The sequence below is a fragment of the Oryx dammah genome, unplaced genomic scaffold (genome assembly GCF_014754425.2).
Source record: "Oryx dammah isolate SB20612 unplaced genomic scaffold, SCBI_Odam_1.1 HiC_scaffold_25, whole genome shotgun sequence".
In the NCBI taxonomy this organism is placed as follows: Eukaryota; Metazoa; Chordata; class Mammalia; order Artiodactyla; family Bovidae; genus Oryx; species Oryx dammah.
Window position 1 is genome coordinate 90,309,568 of NW_024070209.1, and position 12,819 is coordinate 90,322,386.

The window sequence follows — 12,819 nt, forward strand, 5'->3', positions numbered from 1 at the left end:
AAAGAACCAGGAAAGGGACAGCTGAGCAAGACGGTACCTGCCTCACTCCAGGCAAACAGAACAGGACGCTGTGTGGTTCGATCCCAGCAACAGCAGTAAACTCTGAGCAGATGGCTGCTCCTGCCCCTCACCAGGCTGCAACGAGGTGTCCCAGCTGCTCTCCGAGGGGTCAGAGGAGGCTGATAGGGAGCCGAGACCATCGGCCCGGACTAGATGATTGGACAAGGAGCCTGGACTTACTGCCCCAGCCAGCCACCTCCCCCCCTCCACCCCCGCCAACACACACACACACAGAGATAAAATGGTTGAGTTGATATGAGTGTGACTTGGGGATGAGGATTTTAAAATCTTCCTCAGAGATCTAGGATGGAGCCAAGTTTGAAAACTTCTGACCTAAAGCAGTCGTCAGCATACTCTGGTCCGTGGGTCAAGTCTGCCCAGTGGCCTGGCTGGTTCTTATAAATATGGTGTTGGAAGCCAGCCTCACACAGGCATTTCCATCTGGTCTGTGGCTGCTTGTCTGCCAGACACAGGGTGGAGTAGTTTCCTCAGAGACTGTCTGGTTCACATAACCTAAAATACTATATGGTTCTTTACAGAAGAATATTGCTGACTTCTGACTTAGAGGATGTCATGGTTATCAAAGTCCATCTGATCTACTCTATGACATGATGACTTTAAAAACATGAGTCTTTCGTTATTTAATTAAGAGATAATTCTGGAAATAGGTTCTTTGTATGTAAAATAAATGTCATCCCAGCAGTACTTCCGTCAGCTCTTGGCAGCTCAGTTTATAAAGAGCACCCTCAACTAGTGACCACGTAGAGGAGACAGCCAACGTGAATCTTGGATTCAGAAACCTGGATGTAAAGGAACTGAGGGTCTGGGTTCCAGTAGAGAGAGAGAAAAAAACAAAAACAAAAACAGTGGAGAGGAATATGACAACTGCTTTCAAATGTTTGCCGGACTCTAATGTGCCTTAGGGTTTCAATGTATTCTATGTAACCTCATAGAGAAGATAGATGCCCAGTGGATAGAAGATGTAGGAAATTAGATTTGACACAATAATAGATAGAATTGCTAACAGTAAAAAAATTTCCATGAGATTGTTAGCTTCCTCTCATTGAATATTCATGTGAGCTGATCCCTTTTAGCATCTGGGATATTCTGTACTCCTTCCTCACTCCATTTCTTAAAGTCTATATTGGAAGGGGTGAAAAAAATGATGTAACAAACAGATCCCAAAGTACCTTTTGTTGATGTATTCCATTTGCCTAAGATTTCCTGTTCAACCCTGCCTTAGCTCTGGGAGACTGACTTATAAATCTCAAGTCCCCCAGCCTCCTCTTTGATTTTCCCATAACAGAGAGCCCCCGGGGGACCAGAGGGAAGGAGTGGATGGAGGTCCAGGTATTATGCTCCAGGTCCCTCTCTGGGGAGTCATCCTGGGTTGGTCATATCCTTAACAGGATATACTTCTGTCAGGAAACTGGCTCCAGGCCTTCTTCTTGGTTTCCAATAGCCTCGTCTCTCCTTATCCATTCAGACCTCTACCAGTCAGTCAGTCAGTCAGTTCAGTCGCTCAGTCATGTCTTTGGGATAGTATTTTAGACAGTTCAAAATATAGAATGTATGCCATACTTTATACCATACTTCAAAGCCCATTGAGAATCATGTTTGTCCTTTCTATTAAAAAAAGAGAGGCTACCAACCTATAAATTGGGCTATTAAATATGTATATAGGTACATATATATTTTATACATTTTAATACTCATATATGTACACACACATACACACACGTACACAAGACCATCTAGGTATCTTCCTATGTGGGTAGCCACAGCAGAATGTACCATTAAAATCACATTCACTGGCTACACATTCTCACACTTTATTATAAAAAAAATCAAACAAAAGAATGATGCTTATTCTTTGAGAATCTGAGTGTTAGAGTAAACCAAAGCAGGCTTCCATAGGTATTAGGTTCCAGGACAAGGGGCATAGGCCATGACCCCCGGTTGACTTGGCCGCAGTGGGTCACGAGAGCAGAAAGGGCCCTAAAGTCATCATTCATGTTAACTTAGGGTGTCAGTTTCCCCTGTATTCTGCCCTTACTCTTCCCTTTTCCTTGGATTTTCCCCTATCATCTAACCAGAAGGACTTCCCTGGTGGCTCAGATGGTAAAGCATCTGCCTACAATGCAGGAGACCCAGGTTCAATCCCTGGGTGAGGAAGATCTCCTGGAGAAGGAAATGGCAACCCACTCCAGTATTCTTGCCTGGAAAATTCCATGGACAGAGAAGCCTGGTAGTCTACAGTCCATGGGGTCGTAAAGAGTCGGACACGACTGAGCGACTAACACTAACACTCTAACCAGAAAGCTGGTTGTGAATTGCATCATCTCAGTTCAGTTCAGTTCAGTCACAACAGTGACTGACAGTTCAGTTCAGTCTTGTCCGACTCTTTGCAACCCCATGGACTGCAGCACGCCAGGCCTCCTTGTCCATCACCAACTCCTGGAGCTTACTCAAACTCATGTCCATAGAGTCGGTGATGCCATCCAACCATCTCATCCTCTGTCATCCCCTTCTCCTCCCACACTCAATCTTTCCTAGCATCAGGGTCTTTTCCAGTGAGTCAGTTCTTTGCATCAGGTGGCCAAAGTATTGGAGTTTCAACTTCAGAGTCAGTCCTTCCAATGAATATTCAGAACTGATTTCCTTTAGGATGGGCTGATTGGATCTCCTTGCAGTCCAAGGGACTCTCAAGAGTCTTCTCCAACACCACAGTCCAAAAGCATCAATTCTTCGGTGCTTGGCTTTCTTTGTAGTCCAATGTTCACATCCATACGTGACTACTGGAAAAACGATAGCTTTGACTAGACAGACCTTTGCTGGCAAAGTAATGTCACTGCTTTTTAATATGCTGTCTAGGTTGGTCATAACTTTTCTTCCAAGGAGCAAGCATCCTTTAATTTCATGGTTGCAATCACCATCTGCAGTGATTTTGGAGCCCACCTTCTCCCCAAAAAAAGTCTGTCCTCAGACTTGGGCTACCCCAGGTGTGTCATCATCCTGCCCAGACCAATGTCTTTGGTCCTTTTCCAATAGACTACCCTTAAGTTACCCAAATTTGAGTGTGCTATCTCATTTCTATTATTAATACTATGCTGAGTGATACGGGGATATCGGCTCAAGCATAAACTTTCTTTCTCACTCAAAAAAGAGTACAAGGTGGGCACACTTGCCATCCCAGAATCTAGGATGATATTGGCCCTGCAACCTTCAATGTGCCCAGGGGTATGGCCTGGAAGACAAATAAAGTATGAACAAACACACCAGAAATGACACATCTCACACCACATTCCTTAGAACTTGGTCACATGGTCTCTCTAGAGTCTGAGAAATGTGGTCAGATGGGGTGGGGACACTGTCGTGTTTTGGGCTCAAGAAGCAGAGGAAGTGAAGTTGGTAAGAGGCTCGAGACTCTGCCAGGGCATTGACTCTAAGTTGGTCATGTATGGTTGGTTTCTATCAGTAAGTCAACTATAGTAGGTCAGGCCAAAAGTAAGCCTCTGCCACGTCACCCTTCAAATCTCAGTAAAACCTCTGGTAGTTAGCTATTAATTTTCATCATTTACTTGTATATTTTGTATAGAAATAGCAATTATATTACAATTCAGACCTTTCTACATATGCAAAGAGTGAGCATCTGACACTTTTTGACTCCTTCCTTGGATTTAAGACCTCCTTGTAAATTAGCTGGAGAAGGCAATGGCACCCCACTCCAGTACTCTTGCCTGGAGAATCCCAGGGATGAGGGAGCAGTGCTAATACATCCCTTGGTTTGTATGGGACCATGGGTTTCCCATGGGATAAAAATCAAAACAAGTCTGAGATTGCAAATTGACTAAAAAGCACCATTCCAATGTACTGGCAGAGACATAAAAATGCTATTGCATAGATTGAAGAGGAGCTAAAAAGCCTCTTGAAAAAGTGAAAGAGGAAAGCAAAAAAGTTGGCTTAAAGCTCAACATTCAGAAAACGAAGATCATGGCATCCGGTCCCATCACTTTATGGGAAATAGATGGGGAAACAGTAGAAACAGTGTCAGACTTATTTTTTTGGACTCCAAAATCACTGCAGATGGTGACTGCAGCCATGAAATTAAAAGACGCTTACTCCTTGGAAGAAAAGTTATGACCAACCGAGACAGCATATTGAAAAGCAGAGACATTACTTTGCCTACTAAGGTCCGTCTAGTCAAGGCTATGGTTTTTCCGGTGGTCATGTATGGATGTGAGAGTTGGACTGTGAAGAAGCCTGAGTGCCAAAGAATTGATGCTTTTGAACTGTGGTGTTGGAGAAGACTCTTGAGAGTCCCTTGGACTGCAAGGAGATCCAACCAGTCCATTCTGAAGGAGATCAACCCTGGGATTTCTTTGGAAGGAACGATGCTAAAGCTGATGCTCCAGTACTTTGGCCACCTCATGCGAAGAGTTGACTCATTGGAAAAGACTCTGATGCTGGGAGAGATTGGGGGCAGGAGGAGAAGGGGATGACCGAGAATGAGATGGCTGGATGGCATCACTGACTCGATGGATGTGAGTCTGAGTGAACTCCGGGAGATGGTGATGGACAGGGAGGCCTGGCGTGCTGTGATTCATGGGGTCACAAAGAGTCGGACATGACTGAGCGACTGAACTGAACTGAACTGAACTGAGATATAAGATGAGGTAAATAAGAAAAGGAGTATGTCAAGGCTGTTTATTGTCACCCTGCTTATTTAGCTTATATGCAGAGTATATCATGAGAAACGCTGGGCTGGAAGAACACAAGCTGGAATCAAGATTTCCTGGAGAAATGTCAATAACCTCAGATATCCAGAAGATACCACCCTTATGGCAGAAAATGAAGAGGAACTAAAAAGCCTCTTGATGAAAGTGAAAGAGGAGAGTGAAAAAGTTGGCTTAAAGCTCAACATTCAGAAAACGAAGATCATGGCATCTGGTCCCATCACTTCATGGGAAACAGATTGGGAAATAGTGGAAACAATGGCTCACTTGATTTTTTTGAGCTGAAAAATCACTGCAATTGTGATTGCAGCCATGAAATTAATAGATGCTTACTCCTTGGAAGAAAAGTTATGACCAACCTAGATAGCATATTCAAAAGGAGAGATATTACTTTGCCAACAAAGGTCTGTCTAGTCAAGGCTATGGTTTTTCCTGTGGTCATGTATGGATGTGAGAGTTGGACTGTGAAGAAGGCTGAGCGCCAAAGAATTGATGCTTTTGAACTGTGGTGTTGGAGAAGACTCTTGAGAGTCCCTTGGACTGCAAGGAGATCCAACCAGTCCATTCTGAAGTAGATCGATCCTGGGTGTTCTTTGCAAGGAATGATGCTAAAGCTGAAACTCCAATACTTCGGCCACCTCATGCCAAGAATTGACTCATTGGAAAAGACTCTGATGTTGGGAGGTATTGGGAGCAGGAGCAGAAGAGGACAACAAAGGATGAGATGGCTGGATGGTATCACTGACTCGATGGACATGAGTTTGGGTGAACTCCAGGAGTTGGTGACAGACAGGGAGGCCTGGCATGCTGCAATTCATGGGGCTGCAAAGAGTCGGACAAGACTGAGCAACTGAACTGAACTGAACTGAACTCAATGAGAGAGAGCCTAACCAAACAGTCATATTAAAGTGGAAATTACATGCTATTTCTACCTAGTAGAGTGGGAGCTGGGCATAAATGTGTCCTATACCAGCCCCTAGAGGCACCTGTGGTGGTAGAAAGTCTATATAATGAGCTGCTGGTGCTCTGCCCAGAGCTCTTCTACCAACTGGTGTCCAAGAGTATTGGCAAGCTAGCCCGTAGATACATGGCCGGTGATCCCATGCCCAAAGACCATCAGTGACTGAAAAGCACAAGCCCAGATTCTGTTGCCTAATGATAAAATACCATCGGTTTCCTTGGTGCAGCTCGGTTCCCTGCAGAATCACCCTGAATAAAAACTCATCAGATGCTACCTCTTTCTCTAGTTCCATTTGTTGTTTACTATGCACTCCCTCTCCTGGGAAAGCTTCCCCTATAAATCACAATTTGCGCAAGAATACAAGCCTCAGCTCTGTCTCTGAGGAAGCTGCCCAAAGGTAGCTAGGACTATAGCATCAAGAATTCAGACTCCTGGCAGGTGGGCTCCATCCTTAACTCTAACATTGACCCCATTCCAGATACTTCTAGAGTCAGGTGATGGTGATGCTTCAGAACCACCAGTGACCAGGAGAGTTTCAGCGTCACCTTATGTGCAACCCAAACAAGGGATCGGCAATATCAGTGATCCTAAATGCAGGGGACTGGGGGTCTGGGAGGGTGAACATACTGGTGATTGGTGGTAGAGACTGAAGATGGAGACTGTGCTCTGGAGGCAGTAGGCAGGATGCTGACTTAGGCAGCCAATGTGGGTGAAAAGGGCACATGCTGCCCCAAAGGTAGCATCCATGAGGTCCACACCTGGAAGGAGAGGGTGATGGAGGAGCCAGTAACTGAAACCACTTGAGGGTCTCCCTGGCTATCAGGCCACCAGAAACCAGCAGACAGGATAGAATTGAGGTCCCCTCACTGGGCAGGTAGGGGCTCTGTTTCCAGGGAAGCCAGGTGTAAACTATTAAACTGACCTTCTTAGGGTCCATGAACTCATGGGCGTGGGGCAGGCAGACATAGGATACACATCAGGTAGGCAAACTGAGACAGAGAAGGCGATGGCACCCTACTCCAGCACTCTTGCCTGGAAAATCCCATGGATGGAGGAGCCTGGTGGGCTGCAGTCCATGGGGTCGCAGAGAGTCAGACACGACTGAGCGACTTCACTTTCACTTTTCACTTTCATGCATTGGAGAGGGAAATGGCAACCCACTCCACTGTTCTTGCCTGGAGAATCCCAGGGATGGGGGAGCCTGGTGGGCTGCCGTCTATGGAGTCACACAGAGTTGGACACGACTGAAGTGACTTAGCAGTAGTAGCATTATCAGGCAAACTGAGAAGAACTTGTGGACCCCACCTCTGAAAATGAGGCCAGTGATGCTCTGGTTACATCTTCTTCCCAGAGAACAACCAGAGTTGAGAGAGACATTGAGACCATTCCCACGGAGCTGCTTCTACAGCTTTAATTCTGAAACTGGAACTAACGTCTTCCCTCTCTCACCATCTGACACAGTATCGCTGAAGTCCAAGCTCCAATGAATTACATGCTGTAAGAACAGAGCAGTGAAGTTCTACTTGCAACCTGGACCAACTTTAGGCCTTTCTCATATTTTAATTTTACAGTGTTTTGCAATATGAAGGATTTGGGCTTGTTCACTTGATAGGAGTGAGAGGGTTTAAAAAGGACCAGATTTACAATTTGAGAGCAACTGATGCTTGTTTGGAATGCACATGAATTTACATCCTTTTCCCTTCGGGCAGGAATTGTGTAGGATTAGAAATAATATCAAAATGAGGTAAAGGGAATCAGTAACTTACTATTGGATGAAAACCATTATTTCTACTTCTGTTACATATTTAGTAACGTAAGTCAGGCTATATGCCGCTTCCAGAGGTTCAAAAATATCAGAAATAAAAAGAAATGCATCTGAAGGCTGCAGTGAACAATTTGGGGTTTATTTTGTCAAGACTGAGGTATACACAATTTGATAACTTAAAAAGTCAATTCCTGATGTTTGAATGTGTTCTATAAAGAGCCTGGTTTAGGACTATGTACATAATACCACTTCTCCCTGCTCTCTGTCACTTGATCATTTAAGTTTTATTTGAGAAATTATCTGGCCACACCTGTTCAAACACATTGCATACCTTTGTACATTTCTGCGCTGCTACAAAGGTTTACAGTTTTTAAGTGTCTTCTTCATTCATCTGTAAACTCTTTGAGGGCATGGCATGAATCTATTAATATCGATCTTTGATCCCTCAAACTTTGCATAATATCTGAGATGTAATCCATGTTAAATATGCTCATTAAGTAAGGGAAGGAAAGAATGAACAAGGAAAGACAAGAGAATAAGCTGAGAGAAAATATATGTAAGCTTGAGAATTGCAGTTTTTACCTTCAGAATAATTTCACTGCTTCCACTGACTTAAAAACAAAAAATAATAATATGAAGGTATAATCTCTCTATATGGGCATCTAAATCCATATATAGAATAAGAATTTCTGTATAGTTTAAAACTATATTTCACCTCACAAGGGCCCTCTCATCTCTAGAAGACAATTACACATATATACATATATATACACACACAAACACATGTGTATATATATGTACACACATATGTACAACATACATATTATATAACATATATGTGTATATATGCATATATGTATATATACATATGTGTGTATATGCACACACATGTACACATATACATATGTATGTGTATATGCACACACATGTATATGTATGTACATATATACATGTACACATGTATATATATATACATGTATTGTACATATATATGTAGTTTATATGGGCTTCCCAGGTGGCACCAGTGGTAAAGAATTCACCTGCCAGTTCAGGAGACATAAGAGACATAGGTTCAATCCCTGGGTTGGGAATATGCACTGGAAGAGGGCACGGCAACCTGCTCCAGTATTCTTGCCTGGAGAATCCCAGGGACAGAGAAGCCTGGTGGTCTATAGTCCATAGGGTCACAAAGAGCCAGACATGACTGAAGAGACTTAGAACACACACATATGGGGTATATATATATATATATACATGGTTTATCAAATATATATATATAGCTTATCAAATATACATTACATACATTACAAATATATATTCCTAGATGGTGCAGAGGCAAAGAAACTTCCTGCAGTGCAGGATATGCAGGTTTGATCCCTGGGTTGGGAAGATCCCCTGAAGAAAGACATGACAACCCACTCCAGTATCCTTGCCCGAGAAATCCCAGGACTGAGGAGCCTGGCGAGGTACAGTCCTTGGAGTCTGAGAGAGTCAGATATGACTAAGTGCACACACACAGACATACACACACACATGCCGCTGTTGCTTTTGTAATTCAGTCGCTAAGTTGTGTCGGACTCTTTGCGACCCTATGAACTGCAGCACGCCAGGCTTCCCTGTCCTTCACTAGCTCTCAGAGTCTGCTCAGACTCAGGTCCACTGAGCCAGTGATGTGGATAAATGTTTAAGGGAAATTAACAGCACCAAGTTTTTCGGGCATAAAAAATGAGCTATATTTAAAAATAAAAGTAAATGCCTCAATAAGAAGTACAAGAGTAAATGCTGTCCCATGGATGCATACTGGTAGGGTGATCAAGAGAACAGAAGAAAAGGGTGGATATTGAGGAAAAGGGGAGGGTAAGGGGTGGAAACTCTGCAGGCAGAAGAGAGGAGCCACCAAGTTGTCTGCAGATGAGCTGGTAGGGGAAGGGAATAGCGCTCAGGTCCCAGGCACCGCTGTCCCCCACCTGGGTTGCTCTGTCAGCATCCCGAACGCCCGCCTTCTGTCCTGATTCACCGTCCACTGAGTCCCAGCGGGGCAGCCGAGGGATCCTTTGAAAACCTAGTCTGACCCTGTCTCTCCTCTTCCTCCAACGACTTCCACCTCACAGAAAGCAAAGCACGAGAGCTCGTGTTTCCCCTAACTACCCTGCCTGTCTGAGTTCATCCTCTGGTACCCGGTCAGCCCCAGCCTCACAGCGTCCTCTGTGGTCCAGCTCAGTGCACATGTGGTAGGAGCTGAGTACCTTCCGTGGGGAGGAGTGGGGCGAGAACTCTTCGCGCCGGTTCCTTCCTGCACATCGGCCACCACGAGGGAGGCCAGCCCCTCTGCGCTCCTGTTCTTCCTCACTTTAAATTAATTTTTATTGAAGGATAGTTGCTTAACAATGTCGTGTTAGTTTTTACCGTACAGCAACGTGAATACATATACCTATGCGACTGCTCAGTTCGGGGGATCTTCCCCACCCAGGGATCAAACCCACATCTCCCATGGCTCCTGCATTGTGGATTCTTTACTGCTAAGCCACCGGGAGAGCCCCACATATACATATGTCCCCTCTTTCTTGGTTTCTTTCCCATTGAGGTCACCGTAGAGCACTGGGTTTCCTATGCTATTCAACAGGTTCTCATCAGCGATCTATTTTATACAAAGTATCAAGCAGTGTATATGTGTCACTCCCAACCTCCCCGTTCACCCACCCTTGTTTCCCTTCTTAGATTAGTGGTCAGAGAAGTCACAGATCTCATCCGTGACTCTGGGTCCCAGATGAGCGAGCGCTCCAACCCAGCACTGAAGCAAGAGGGCTCGGATTTCTCATGTGTCACTCAGAGAGGACCAGTGAGGGGGTCTGGATGCAGGCAGTCCTAGGTCTTGACCCTAACACTCTCCTGATACTGCCCAGAGCTCACCCCTCCCCTCTAAGGGAAAGGAGTGAACCACATTCTGCCTTCTCTCTCACTATTGACATCCTCTGCACACTTCTCACATCCCCTTGATATGTCTCCATTGGAGCTTTTTCTTCTTTACAGAAAAAAAAAAAAAAAAAAAGACAAATAAGGTAAAAGGAAGAAGACCATGATTATAGTCCCACACAGGAACCTTATAGACAATTTCATTTTGTTCTTTGCAAGTAGCCAGTAAGGAGGACAAGTCTGTCCAACCAAAATGTATTCCACACAGTAGGTCCGTTAAGAATAAAACAAGAAACGAGAGTCACTTATTTGTAATTTTATTTTTCTCCTCTTATGCACCATTGTGATTTAATTAATAGTTTCTCTGAGGTGAAGTTTAAGGGATAAAATGTCTGTTTCATTATTTGAAAAATATTGAGTATAAATTATTTTCTTGACAAAGCTACAATGATCTCTTTGGCTTTTTCTTGGACATATCCCCACTATCACTCTCTCCTTCTATGTCCACATAGAGACAGGCTTCTTCACTTTTCCCCGAGTCCTGCCGGCTGTGCTGTGGTTAGCTAATTTATTTTCATCTTCCAGCAAGGTCAAGAACACATTGATATTTGTGGGTGAGCCAGACATCACGTCTCTGTAAGCTCCCAGAGAAGGTTCATCATCTTGTTGGGGGTTCTTTTCTGCAGCAAATGTTGGAGTTGATTTGGAGGAGGAACTTGCTTAGTTCTTAAGTCCCCAGGTTAGTTACATCAGGGGCGCCTTAATAAATTAACTGGAGTCCTTCCTTTGGTGAGAGAGTGAATGTCAAGGCTGGCTGACTGCCAGTACCCCATGTGTCTCCTCTTCTCCCTCCCTGATGCAGGGAACCGACGAGGCCAATATTCAGTCACTCCTTGCCCTGACAGTTCATTGGCACCAGGACAATGATAGCAGAAGACCAGCTGTTTAACGCTGAGTGTCTATGATAAAGGTCCTATCCTATCTGATTTGAGAGCTGCTTTTAAAAAAAGCAATCATTAATCAAGTGTTGCATTTGTGCTTAACAATGATTAAGAGATGGAGAAGGCAGTGGCACCCCACGCCAGTACTGTTGCCTGGAAACTCCCATGGATGCAGGAGCCTGATAGGCTGCAGTCCATGGGGTCGCTAAGGGTTGCATACGACTGAATGACTTCACTTCCACTTTTCACTTCCATGCATTGGAGAAGGAAATGGCAACCCATTCCAGTGTTCTTGTCTGGAGAACCTCAGGGATGGGGGAGCCTGGTGGGCTGCCGTCTATGGGGTCGCACAGAGTTGGACACAACTGAAGCGACTTACCAGCAGCAACAGCAACATGATTGAGAGAGACAGAAATCTATTTTTATAGACCCCTCTGTCAAATGGTTATCATTTGGAATTGTTTGACAAGGATATAATATCTAGACAGACAATACTTGGCTTAATTCTACATGCTGGTTTGAAAAAAAAAAGTCATCTAGTATACTACAAAGAAAAAGTCATATTAGTTCCTTGTAGAAAGGTGAAAATTTTTTGTTTTCTACAGCTCAGCTACCCTTTCAGGAAATTTTGGGTAACTATGGGTTCTTTTTTAAACATAATCATGTGGGAATACTTCACAACAGAGAATAATAATCAATGTGGCTGTTGCCTTTATGAGGCTGTTTGAAGACCCAAATCTGGTTGGAGCACCAGGGAAGGAACTCTCCCTGACACTTGATGCTTTGAGAAGCACTTTTCAAGGACATTGCCGGGTGCCCTGAAGTGGGTTTGTCTTTGGGAAGCTGAGCACAGTTTGTGTTGGACTTTCCTTTACCTCATTGGGGAATAATACGAACAGAAAGTCCCAGAGTCCAGCGTACCGTTTCTACTCCCAACATCGCAGAGACCTTGCACCACAGTCCTTTCCTGCTGTTTCCACGGCGCTGGGATTTCTACTCCCATAAACTTCATTCCATTGGATTTGCTGAAGAACAAGTGAGTTCAGCAGGGCTGACAGTGAAACTGATCCTGCCCATGCTGGTAGAAAAGTCCCCTGGCTGGATGTTCCTCAAAGTCAGTTTGTTCTTTCAACCAAAATGAAATTTGTTCTTTCATTCATATACTTCCTGAGGACCCATAAAATACTAGTTGCAATTCAAGGTACCAGAGATATAACAATGCACAAAGCAGATGAAATTCCTGCCCTTGGGTTGTTTATATTCCAAGGCAGAGAAACAAGCAACAACATAATGTAAACAAGTAGTGGATAGACATCAGACACAATTAATTCTTTGGAAAAAAGAGAAGCAGAGAAAGGGGTTGGAGACTGTAGGGGGTGGGGCAGAATTATATTTTGAAGAGACTGTCTGAAAGGTTATATAAGTTTTCATAAATTTAATATT

The 12,819-nt window shown here is 44.1% G+C and overlaps 1 non-coding gene across 1 annotated transcript; it reads left to right on the forward strand.

The window, feature by feature from the left end:
- The first annotated feature begins 2,163 nt into the window (after positions 1–2,163).
- TRNAC-ACA lies at positions 2,164–2,235 on the forward strand. The gene has a single exon. It is a non-coding gene; the product is annotated as a tRNA-Cys (tRNA).
- Positions 2,236–12,819: the final 10,584 nt, after the last annotated feature.